The following is an 11,819-nucleotide window of genomic DNA, read 5'->3' as shown; positions in this document are numbered from 1 at the left end:
AGGGAACCATCAGCTGGACTCACTTTGTGAGTATGGATACACCCTAGTTCCTGCCCCAGAATGAAAAGATACGTAGGGGAAACTGATTGGTCTTTGGACCAGTTCAAAATAAAGTCATGTGAAAGTATGTTCATAGTTTTCAGACTTGTTATTCTTTCTTTGTTTTCCTGTCACTTTTGGTACAACATGAAGGAAGATGCTTTGGATTATACTTCACTTTGTTTTTTCCTAAGTCCTAGAGCAAAGGGGTGTTTTTAGTCTCTTAGATTGTACATATAGGAAATCTCATTATGGAATGATTTCCTATAAATGTAATCAATACAAAAAGCAAATCTGTAAAGGCAACATTAAAATTCTTCAAAGTTAAAATTGATATGAATTATTGATTTTGTTTTCTTTTCTTTTTATTTAAAGCCTGGGAAATATCCAAAATCAGTGTGGAATTTCACAATGAATTCCCTTTGACTAAGTGCAGGTTCCTGAGGCTCTTCTTAAGTTTTGTTCAATACTAATAGATTTCTCTCATGAAATAAAATATGTTGTTTACTTGACTCATTTTGATTCTCAAAATGAACTTCATTTATTTATCTCTGCTCTTACAGCTCATAGAAAGGACAGATGGTTTCTTTTAACTTCTTTTCATAATGTCCAATGAAACTAGGTAATCATTTCCTACCTGATCCATGATTGATGGTACCAATTTCTTTACATCTTTAAAATGAATTTTTAAAATGCTTAAGGGGAAATACTACCAAAAATGCATATTGAATGGTATATGGGGAAATCAACATTTAGAATAATAGTTTAAATCTTTATTCATCTCGTAAGTGTACATCTTTGCAGCCCTGGGGGACATTATGGTCATCACTACTGCAGTTCACCCAGGAGCTATGACTGAATCTGAAGTGTTTCTCACATGAATGTGGTAATGCATGCCTGTATTTCCTCACTCAAGGGAATGAAACACATATGAGGACAACTACAGTATCTGTCTCAACTACAGAGACAGATACTGAAGAAAAACTAAAACCTAAGAATTTGTAATAAAAATTATAAAAGGAATAATGACACATTTGTTCTTTTGGTAAATGAAAACAAATTTTAAATCATTCCTCCTTCATTTATTGTGTGTGTGTGTGTGTGTGTGTGTGTGTGTGTTGTGTGTGTGTGTGTGTGAGAAGAGAGAGAGAGAGAGAGAGAGAGAGAGAGAGAGAGAGAGAGAGAGAGAGAGAGAGAGTCCATGTCTGTGTGCATACTGGACCACAGTACACATGAGTGGAAGTTAGCAAGTACTTGAGTGTTTGGTCTTTTTCTTCTATGTCAGCCGAAGAATTAAATTCAGGTTGTCAGGTTTGGCAGTAAGAATCTTTACCTGCTGATCTCATTAGCCCTTCATTTTGGTGAAGTGTCATATACCCCTTAATTTGGACATACTGAATTATCTTATAAAAATAATTCAGTTAAATATAAAACAATTAAGGAGAGAGAGGAGAGACACACAGACACACAGATACACACACACACACACACAGAGAGAGAGAGAGAGAAAGAGAGAGAGAGAGAGAGAGAGAGAGAGAGACAGACAGACAGACAGACAGACAGACAGAGACAGACAGACAGAGATTACAGAGGTGTAACATATTAGGTACTTGTTTTTCACTTCTTTTGCCTCAGACCTGAGATCCCTCAGTGCTGAGCAAGGAAGAGTAAAATGACCGAATAAAGGAAAGACCAAAATTTGAAATACCTTTCGATTGTGGTTTTGGGATAGCCTTGAAAGAATTAGTGAGTGATACACAGTCATCATCTAATCTGTGAATCTTATGAGCTCCATATAGGAAACTGAAACAAAACACAGATGGCTATTGAAATATCCAGGGCAACTTAATTTTTTCTTGACTTATGAACAGGGACAATGTGGCATCATGAGATACCAAGAATGTTGAGATTGTCTTCATCTTAACATGATCAGTACTCCCTGAAAAGTTTGAGATCAAGCATCAAACGTGCTTGTTGCCATTTCTCACAAGAAAGCCACACCTGTAAGTATGCATCCCCGTCAATCTGCAGTAGAATGTGTATGCTTACATATATTAATACTACTTTCTTTAGGAATCAATTCAGAACATATCCCATTATTGTTCTGACATCTAGCAGAGATACTTAAGGGATAACTCTTATGGTTTTTTATTCCTTATATCAAAATTTCAAAACATATATGACAGTTTTAAAATCCATTCTAAATAGACAGTAAATTGAAAGGTATGTTGAAATAGTAAAAATATTCTATATCCAAATGAGGTAGAAATCACCTCTGAAAGTTTAATGGCTTCATTTAAATCTTGCCAAATCTATCATCTGGACAGTGAATTACCAGGTGCATGCAAAGGGTATTATTGACCTATTCATCTAGCTTCTTTCTCTCTTGCAATTCAAACTACAAACAACGTGATTCTGATTGCGCTTCTGTGTGCAGCTGTACTGAGATTGATTACTGCAACTCTTGTGCCCAGTATCATTGCCACTGGCAGGCCTGGAGGTGAGAGCCTTTCCAGTGCTTTGCAGAATATGTCTCCTAGTTTTATGGCGAAAACTCTTTTTCCATGGTTGCTTATTTCATCTTGCTCCTGAATATTTTATTTAAAAAAGAACAGTAGTGTGTGAATGCTTTTAGACTTGGCTAGTCAAGTGTTTTCTGGCTGTTTATTTTATAGTACAGTGGGCAGTAATGCACTTGCTGGCAATAAAGAGGAGTGTTTTCCTTTCTTTATGCCATCACTTCTGTTTATATCTAAGAATAGTGAAGGATCATAGTCTCTCACATTCTGTTTTATTAATGATTTCATCTTATAAACACATGTATGTATAAATGGTGGATATTAAATATGTATGCAGAAGGATATAGGATTATAACTTGAAAACTAAAGTATTTATGATCAAAAATACAACTTATCTTTAAGAGAAAAAGCAGTGCTAACTAAATCTTCCTAAGATATATCTTGATATTTCTTTGCCTTTCATTGCTCTGCAGGGGAAATAAATAGAGGTCACATAAAATGTTTACATCATTTTGCTTAAACTAGGTTCTCGGATTTCATTCCTGTCCAGAATATATTTGGTATATGATGTTGAAATTCTTCTTTTCAATTCCTTCATTTTAATAGCAAGAAATCTGTGAATCCTGTAAGGTCAGAATGAATAGTAAATCATTGACTGAAGTAATTTAACACTGTCTTTATTGGCTGTTAAGTATTAAGTAAATGCTAGATACCATACTTTTGATTTTGGTTAGGTATCACAATGTATATCTCGATTACTTAAGAACAGCTGTATTGTTTCTTGTTCTCAAAAGAATGTTCTAACCAGGAATAGGTCAAATATATTTGTTTGTTAACTTGCATTACTTGCATAATGCTTAGTTATATAATAGATGATTGTAACATGAATATTATAATATAAATCCAGAGACAGATACTGGGACTCAAGCTGAAGAGCAGAGAAGCAAAGCAGTCAATCTGCCAGTGATCTCTTACCTCTACAAGGGCTGGGGAAATCCTAACCTCAATTTAGCTGGTGACTAATCACCTAAGACTGAAAGTCCAATACTGAATCCTGCATGAGACCCTGGGCTCCTTCTTATATACCTCTTTAGTGGTGGGAGTAAAAGTCTGAGTTCTGTTTCCCTTTAGACTGATTCATAATCATATAGCTCTGGGTGGCCTTGAACTCACAGAGATACATCTACCTCTGTTTCCTGAGTCCTGATATTAAAGGTGTGTGCCAACATTACCTGGCCTTTAAGGCTGTGGCTAGCTTTGAGTCTGATCTCCAGGCCAGCTTTTTTTAGATCCTAAACAATATATCACTATAGATGATGTATATCATCTACTGCCTTTTTATAGTCTATCTATCTATCTATCTATCTATCTATCTATCTATCTATCTATCTATCTATCTATCTGTCTATCTACCACCTATTGATCTATCATCTATGCCTATTATTGTTGATTAACTTTAAAAACGAGTGAGAAATTGTCATTATATGTAGTAAAGAATTGATAGTTTCAGGACAATTCTGAATTCTAGTTTTATGGAGATGCTTATTACTTTAAGTATAAATTTTCATTCTTTTACTTTTTTGAAGATTTATCAATTTTATGTAGTATTCTGCCTGCATGTATGCCTGCAGGCCAGAAGAGGGCATCAGATTTCATTACAGATGATTGTGAATCACCATATCTTGCTGGGAATTGAACTTAGGACCTCTGGAAGAGGAGTCAGTGCTCTTGTCCTCTGGGCCATCTCTGCAGCCCTGAACTTTCATTCTTTTAGATGAAGTCTAGATGGAAAAAACAAAAACAAAATTATGAGGCCTGAAACAAACAATTTACTAGTGATATACATAGAGTAATAATGACAAAACCAGTGATATTTTCATCTTGGCTCTTAGCCTGCAAATATAAAATTGCAAAAACAGGCAACACTTCCTTGCAATCATAGAGCACACAACATCTTCAAGGTGCCATTCATCACCTGACTGTTTCCATGTGGAGTTGAAGCTACACCATTTAAAGGCCACTCTACACTTTATTTCATGACTACTGATCATATGAGGATCAGTCTTTGGTGAAACTGACCCTATGGGTGAGAAATATCTTCACAGTCTTAGTCCACTGGAAGAGGTTGATTTATTTTTTCATACACTACTTTATCTCCAGTTATTCAGCTGTCGTGCTTCAGAGTCTTGATCACACTGCCCTGCCATTCACCAGAGTTTCCCAGTCAGATCACTATCTCTCGCTCTGCCCATTCAGAGAAGAGGATTAGGGCATTCAACTGTGTGAAGCTTAGCCAACAGAGAATGATTCTCTTCACCACTGTTCTTCCTCTCACTAGAGCCACTTCCAAATGAAGTTTCAGGCCTAGAATCATGCACTTGGGTGGTACATATCTACCACTACTATTTTTAATGAGATATGAATGCTTTTTTCTTACCTCAGATTTCTGGTTCTGAGGATTCCCCATGAGGCTATGTTCTGGCTAAAGAATATCTTGAAACTGAAAAAAGAGTAAAGGCACATGAGTTACTTCCTCACAAAGCTTACATGTACCTCCAGGACATTCTGCAACTTGATCTCAAGTCTCATTTGAAGATGGATGTAAACCATATAGCCAATTTTGACATGAGCATAAATTGTTAATGGTGACTTAGTGTTTCAAGGGTCTAAACTGAAATGTTTGGTCTCTGTTGAATTCTGGGTCTTCAAGGGGATATTCATACTATTCCTGATAAAGCTCAGGGAACATAGTTCTGGAGATGTTCTTTTTCTGGGCATGACAGTCATCATAGTCTTCAGCTCACAGCATCTGTGGTTGCCTGTGCTGGGTTTGGACAATACTTGGCCTGTCCATAATCACACATTGCAGATGAACTCAAGAGAACTACATCCTCTATGATGAATTATTGATTACTGATGGATTGTGTGGCTAGTTATTGTCTTCAGTTGTGTACCTAATCATGCACCAAAGCAGGTTATACTTTAAGTTCCAAATTCATGTTCACACACACAGCTCTTGTTGACTCAGTGGGTCAAAATATAAAACAAAAAGATAAATATTTCAGAAAGGCATTTTTAGGGAAAATAAGAATAGTAAAGGTATCACGAACAGGAAGGGGAGGTGAGAGTAATCAGGACACACAAACACACATACACACACACACACACACACACACACACACACACACACACACACAAACACACACACACATATGTCTCTGTGTGTGAATTGTTCAATGATAAATTAACTTTTAATGAAAGCTACACAAATATTTGGTAAGAAGACAGAAACTGTCTCATAGGATTAATACTGAAAGTTTAATAGCACAGCTCTGATGCTGGTTGAAAAGTGCCTTCTGTGATTCACCTATAAAGGACTGCCATGCACATATGCATTTTTTTGAACATAATGGCATCTATTTCCAGAAGCCTATCCAGAAAACAACTTTTGATGTGATTTTGGTTCTACAGTGACTGCTTTGTTTGTATCCCACTAGAAAAAATAGCTTGTTGGCCTTCTTGGTAGTTTGATAAGTAGTTTAGTAGTTTGATACTTAAGTGACATTGATTTCCCCCAAATTCTGCAAAAAGCCAATTATTATTATATTTCTTTCTTGGTGCTAAGAGTGGTTAGTTGAAATCACCTGTCCTGTGTCTTGGATTACATAGATGTGTTCTAGACAACTGAACTCTCAGTAATGCTGTGAAAGTGTTAGGAATCTGGATTTTTGTGAGAAGTTTATTCTGATGATTAGTCTACTGAGGTTTGTAAGTGGTTGGTTGCTTTTACTTTGTTTGTTTTTGTTGTTTTTTTCCAGGTTCAGTGGTAGGAAATCATCAACACATTTAATACAATATGAAAGGGAAGAGGGTGGATTCTTCCCAGACTAAGCCTGAAGATAGTGTTTGTACTATCTTGAAATAGTCAATGAGTGTTTAGTTATAGATCTTTATCGATGAAACTACTGCACATAACTTCAGGAGTTCCATAATGAAAGAAATGAACATGGTGTGTAGGTGGGAATGAGAGCTGTGCACATAGTCATGCCTGACCCATAACACATATGCAGAACAGTTAATATAAGCACACTGTTAAGTCCATGGAAAGACTGCCCCCTTTCCAACATCCTCTGTCTCTTGAGCAGGTCACACATGCCAGCTAAATGGACACATTTAGGCAACATTCCCATATTTGTCACTCCCTGAACACACAGATTTCTGCTCACTCTCCCAGAGTGGAAATAACTTTCAAGATATCATGGTGAAAGGTGGAGGATCCTATTTTCTCTTTCTTAAAAGAATAGGCTTCATTTCTGGGTCAAATAACTAATGATAGTTTGTGGAATATGTTTATTTCATTTCCTCATTCTAGAATTGTATCAATAACCACACTAGCCATGGACATGTATTTCTTTCAAAAATAGACAATCCAGTTCTTTCATTCTATTGAATCTCTTGTTTGAGATGACAAATTGAAAAAAAAATGGTATTCTGATAATATCAACAGTCATATCATTATTAATGTGTTCAGAGTATTTTAGTAACAGCATACTAAATATCATCTAAAGCATATAAACTTTTCTGATATACTTATTGATACAATGCTATAAAATATCAATACAAGGACATTTGATTAACAAGACTTGGATTTTCTTTTATCATTTGACTTAAATTTATAGGGATGCAACTCTTAGCCAATATTTGAACTTCAAGCAGCAAAACCATTTTGTAAAGTTCTGAGCTAGTCATGAATATAGACTTTTTGTCCTCAGCTACTATTGTTAGTTAATTTAAAGCCCTTTCCTCGTCATTGCTAAGTGCTTTAGTCAGACATGCATTCTCCAAATGAGATGTGGCTTTGATGGATAAACTCAATTAAAGCCAAGGCATTAGATAAGTTAAGCAGGGAATTGGACTGATCTTTACCAATCTACCTTTTAAAAATACAATAAGTATTTCAAAATGAACCAGTCATAAATTATATGGAAAATATGTGAGTAAAACAGATTGAAATGAGAATCAATTACTCTATGCAAATTTCTGTAGCTTAGAAAGCAACATTTGTTTTCCTCCTTGACTGTTGTAGTTTGTATGAACTTTTATTAAGTAAAATCAGACAACTGCCTATTGTCTGTCACCACAATAAAAACCCACCCACTTTATAGTATTTAATTTTGTTAAGTCAGCTAGAGTAATTAATGATTAAAAATATGAGCTTGCTAATAATATGAAAACCTTGAAAAATCAAGAATATTTTTGAAATTGTTGAGTATTTTAAGACATAACTTAATGAATAGCTTGCTTGTGATAAGCCCCAGTGTTTTAACTATCTTCTACTCATTTCCTTTTTTAACTGTTAACTTAAATTTTTCATATTCTCTGCGACCTATATAAGAAATTGTTCTGGGTATTATAGGTCTTTTAAAAAAAGATGTAAAGAGAAACATGTGAAGAAAACTTTAATGACTTCAAATAATAGTCCTACACACACACACCCCACAGAGAAAGAGGCAGAGACAGAGAGAGAGCGAGAGAGAGAGAGAGAGAGAGAGAGAGAGAGAGAGAGAGAGAGACATCTATCCCTGAAAGGAACATGTTGATTTAATTGCACTATTTCTAATTTAGAGGAAACTTTGATATCAACATAGAATTCAATTATTTTGCAGTAGTGTGAACAGAGAATATGAATTTTAAATTTTTACTCAGAACAAATATAGCCAATGAGACAATCTATAGTAATTAGGAATTGGATTGTGAAACACTAATAAATCTTAATTTAAATTCAAAGCCTCCAAAAACTAACAACTTGAATCCACTATTTAATTTGTGTGTGGGAGGTGTGGAGAATGGGTTTCTCTGTTTAACTATCCTGGATGTCCTGGAACTTGCTTTGTAGACCAGGCTGGACATGAACGCACTGAGATCTGCCTGCCTCTGCCTCCCAAGTACTGGTTTTAAAGGTGTGTGCCATAACTGCCTGGCCAGGATTTAATTTTCAAGTGCAAAATATGGACAGCAATCACCAGCCACTTCATAATGTTTGGATTTCTGGTTACTTGAGATCAAACACTTAATAGGAGATTGGTCACAGTAAGTTATAGGCTTTTCAGAATTTTATGAGTTACTACTGTAAGGTACTTATTATCTTGTCGTATAAGAGCCCTTTTCAATCTATGCTCTCGTTATTTTTCTCATTAATGTTGTGATTGGTTACTTTATAATTTGTATTATTTTTCAATTGCCTTAGAGGAAGCTATTAAGAGAAAAAATACGTAAATCTATCTGAATTTCAGTGTGTAAATACTCTTTGGAAAAGTAGTTGAATATAGGGCTAAAGTGAAAGCTGTATTCCATATGAGCCTGAATATTTTAGTTCTCAATATAGAGACTGAAAACAAACCCAAGCCAAAGTTAAACATCTCACCATGACCAGAATAAATAAAAGCACAGAGTATCAGCACTGTCCATGGATAAAGATGGAATAATTTGAGCAACTAACAAAACTAATTATTCTATTAAAATTTAAAATATTAAACATATTTATTAGTTTATGAAGACAGAGATAAATGACCAATTAACTAAGTAAATGATAGCAAACAGATTACTCATTTGAGTGTTTTCTCTTCACTTCTTAGTCTATTTTTGTAGTCTTTCTGGTCATTACTTATTTTCTCATACCTTAATCCACTCTCTAATGCCTTGGGAGGAACAGGGCATTTCACTATTTTCAGTTTTCAATACATCCTTCCCTAATGATTTCAGTTCTTTTAACCTTGGGGTCAATCACTCTTTTATGTTTTAATTTCACCTGAACATGTGTCTCTTTCCAGGAATCTTTGCTTTTCTCAGGTCTCACAAGTCCAGTGGCTCCTTTACCATCTTCAGGTGAATGACTAATAGGATTATTAACTGTGACTGCAATATGTCCTACCAGTAAGATCTCTCTTTTATAAAATACTTATTCAAGCTTTTGCTAATCTGTGACAATGTTTTTAATTCATAGGCTTTGTTTCTTGATATAACATCAGTAACTATACAACTCAGTCCTTGATGAGGAAGATCAGAAGTTCATGGTCATCTTAACTACATGGCATGTTTAAGAACAGCACAGGCTACATGAGACCCTGTCCAAAAACTGATGATTTCAGTTTGCTTAAAATCATCTAAAGTTGCCAGGTGTTGGTGGCACATGCCTTTAATCCCAGCACTTGGGAGGCAGAGGCAGGCAGATCTCTGTGAGTTCCAGGCCAGCCTGGTCTACAAGAGCCAGTTCCAGGACAGCCTACAAAGCCACAGAGAAACCCTGTCTCGAAAAACCAAAAAAAAAAAATCATCTAAAGTTTCTAAACTGATTTTTTGGGGGGGAGTTGTTAAGAAGAACAAGAAAGTCTTAGCAAGCCAGCAATTCTCTGAATGAGAATTTTGAATTCAAATTTCCTATTACTTAATATAATTACTTATTAGAGAGGAAGACATAACATTGCTTACCAAATGATAATCAAATTGCTATAAAAGTTTTCTTTCACTACTATTCTACTAGCATTAATGATTTATATTTTTCACTTATTTAAGTTTTTAAATTGTTACTTATGGAGGAATGTTGAGTCATTTTCTTTATTAATATTAATATTTGAAATGTTTAGTTATGGGAAAATAATTCACTCATTCCTCAGATTTTTAATTAACTAGCTTTAATTGCTGTTTCTTCTTCTCTTTTCAGATGTCTTCCTACTCATTTCTTTTCCCTTCTCCTTCTTCTCCCTTCAGCCCCCCTTCCTATTCTCTATAGTGGGAAATTACCAATATGGAGTCAGGTATTTAATACCTGAAGGAAAAGTCTTACTTACAGAGTGACCTAGCAAGCTGGTGTGGCAGTGGTCTGTAGGCAAGCCCAAAAGTGAAACCGAAAGAGAAAACCCAGTCACTCGACCTCATCCTGACTGTGCCCTGGCAAGCGTGGTCAGGCATATGTGTAGCCAGCCCCTAAGTAGGCATGGCTACAGCTTCTCCTACAATTCCCCTTTTAGTCTAAAAGAGGATTAAAACTTAACAGTGTAAAGTATCTAAAATTAACGATCATAAAGGTAAAATATAAGAAGATACAACAATCTGCTTATGTCACATCCTAACTATCTATTTTAACTAAACCCTAAAGTCATCTGAAAGAGGGGTCCAAGCCTGAACACCTCTTTCTAATCCCAACCATAAACAATAGGAAGCTTTCCCTAACTAGGTATATACACTATCCTAAGTGACAACAATGGGGAAAGGGGGCATAGCATCCTCTAAGTTACTTTCTATTGAAATGGGACAATGATAGTCATGTGGGGTCCTGTAGGAAGAAAATATTAGTATAGTGAAAGTCTTGAATGAATTGTAACCAGTCCATGTTAGATGGGATTTACTTGATTGAAGAACTTGCTTAAAATCCTCAACTTGATTGAAGTCAGTACCCGAACCTCTGGCTGGAGTGTCAGTTGAAATGGAGCAAGTTGGATCCAGTGCAGTCGAGGGGGTATGGCCCATTTTCTTTCCAGGGTGTCCAGGTATTTTTGTTAGGTAAGTCTTTATTGGCTGTGTGGGACTCAAACATAAACAGCAGAGAAATGTTTGCTTGTGGATATACACATGCTGGGGAATGTAACCTTGAGAACATAACAATTATGAGAGGGTGAACACCTTGAAAGAAAGAGCCAAGAAAAGACAAAGACAGTCTCCAAATTTTTCCTTTATTCTGTATTATATCAGTTGGCTTCTTAATACAATACAGAAACATTAAAGTTTAGTTAAATAATTTGTTTAGATTTTAGAGGAGGAAAGCCAAATCCATCTCTAAATCTAGCATTGGTTTAATTCAATAGGTACTAGGAAATAAAGAAAAATAGAGTTCTCTGAGAGACAGCTGTAAAGTTTATAATATGGCATGTTCCTTTTTTTTTTTGATGGTTATAGGTACCTTTTCTTCTTAAGTATCTACCCATGTAGTGTCCTTTGCCTTTTGGAGATGAGTTTTTCTGTGAAGATAAAAGCAAAACACTTCCCTTTCTTTGGGGGGTTTCTATTTAGTTTATAATATACATCTTAGTAGAATACCTGTCATTTGTCCTCATTGAGAGGTTTTTCCTTTTTTACTTGAATCTTGATCAACTTTGATGTTATCTAGAGTTTTTCTTCTCCTGTAGAAACTAATGTAAAACCCCTACCCCAATGCAACATATGTCCTGGTTTCCATACAGAGGTTAGTACATCTTTGAAGTATAC

The 11,819-nt window shown here is 35.5% G+C and overlaps 1 long non-coding RNA gene across 1 annotated transcript; it reads right to left on the bottom strand.

Annotated features, from left to right (window-relative positions):
• Positions 1 to 4,076: 4,076 nt before the first annotated feature.
• Positions 4,077 to 10,454, bottom strand: LOC103162583. The gene is made up of 3 exons (XR_003480410.2): positions 10,406 to 10,454; positions 4,996 to 5,058; positions 4,077 to 4,339 (listed from the first exon to the last, which is right to left on the bottom strand). It is a non-coding gene; the product is annotated as an uncharacterized LOC103162583 (long non-coding RNA).
• Between the last annotated feature and the right edge of the window lie 1,365 nt (positions 10,455 to 11,819).

This window comes from Cricetulus griseus (assembly GCF_003668045.3).
Source record: "Cricetulus griseus strain 17A/GY chromosome 1 unlocalized genomic scaffold, alternate assembly CriGri-PICRH-1.0 chr1_0, whole genome shotgun sequence".
Lineage (NCBI taxonomy): Eukaryota > Metazoa > Chordata > Mammalia > Rodentia > Cricetidae > Cricetulus > Cricetulus griseus.
The sequence above is the reverse complement of the archived record's forward strand: the minus strand, read 5'-3'. Positions and strand labels throughout refer to the sequence as shown.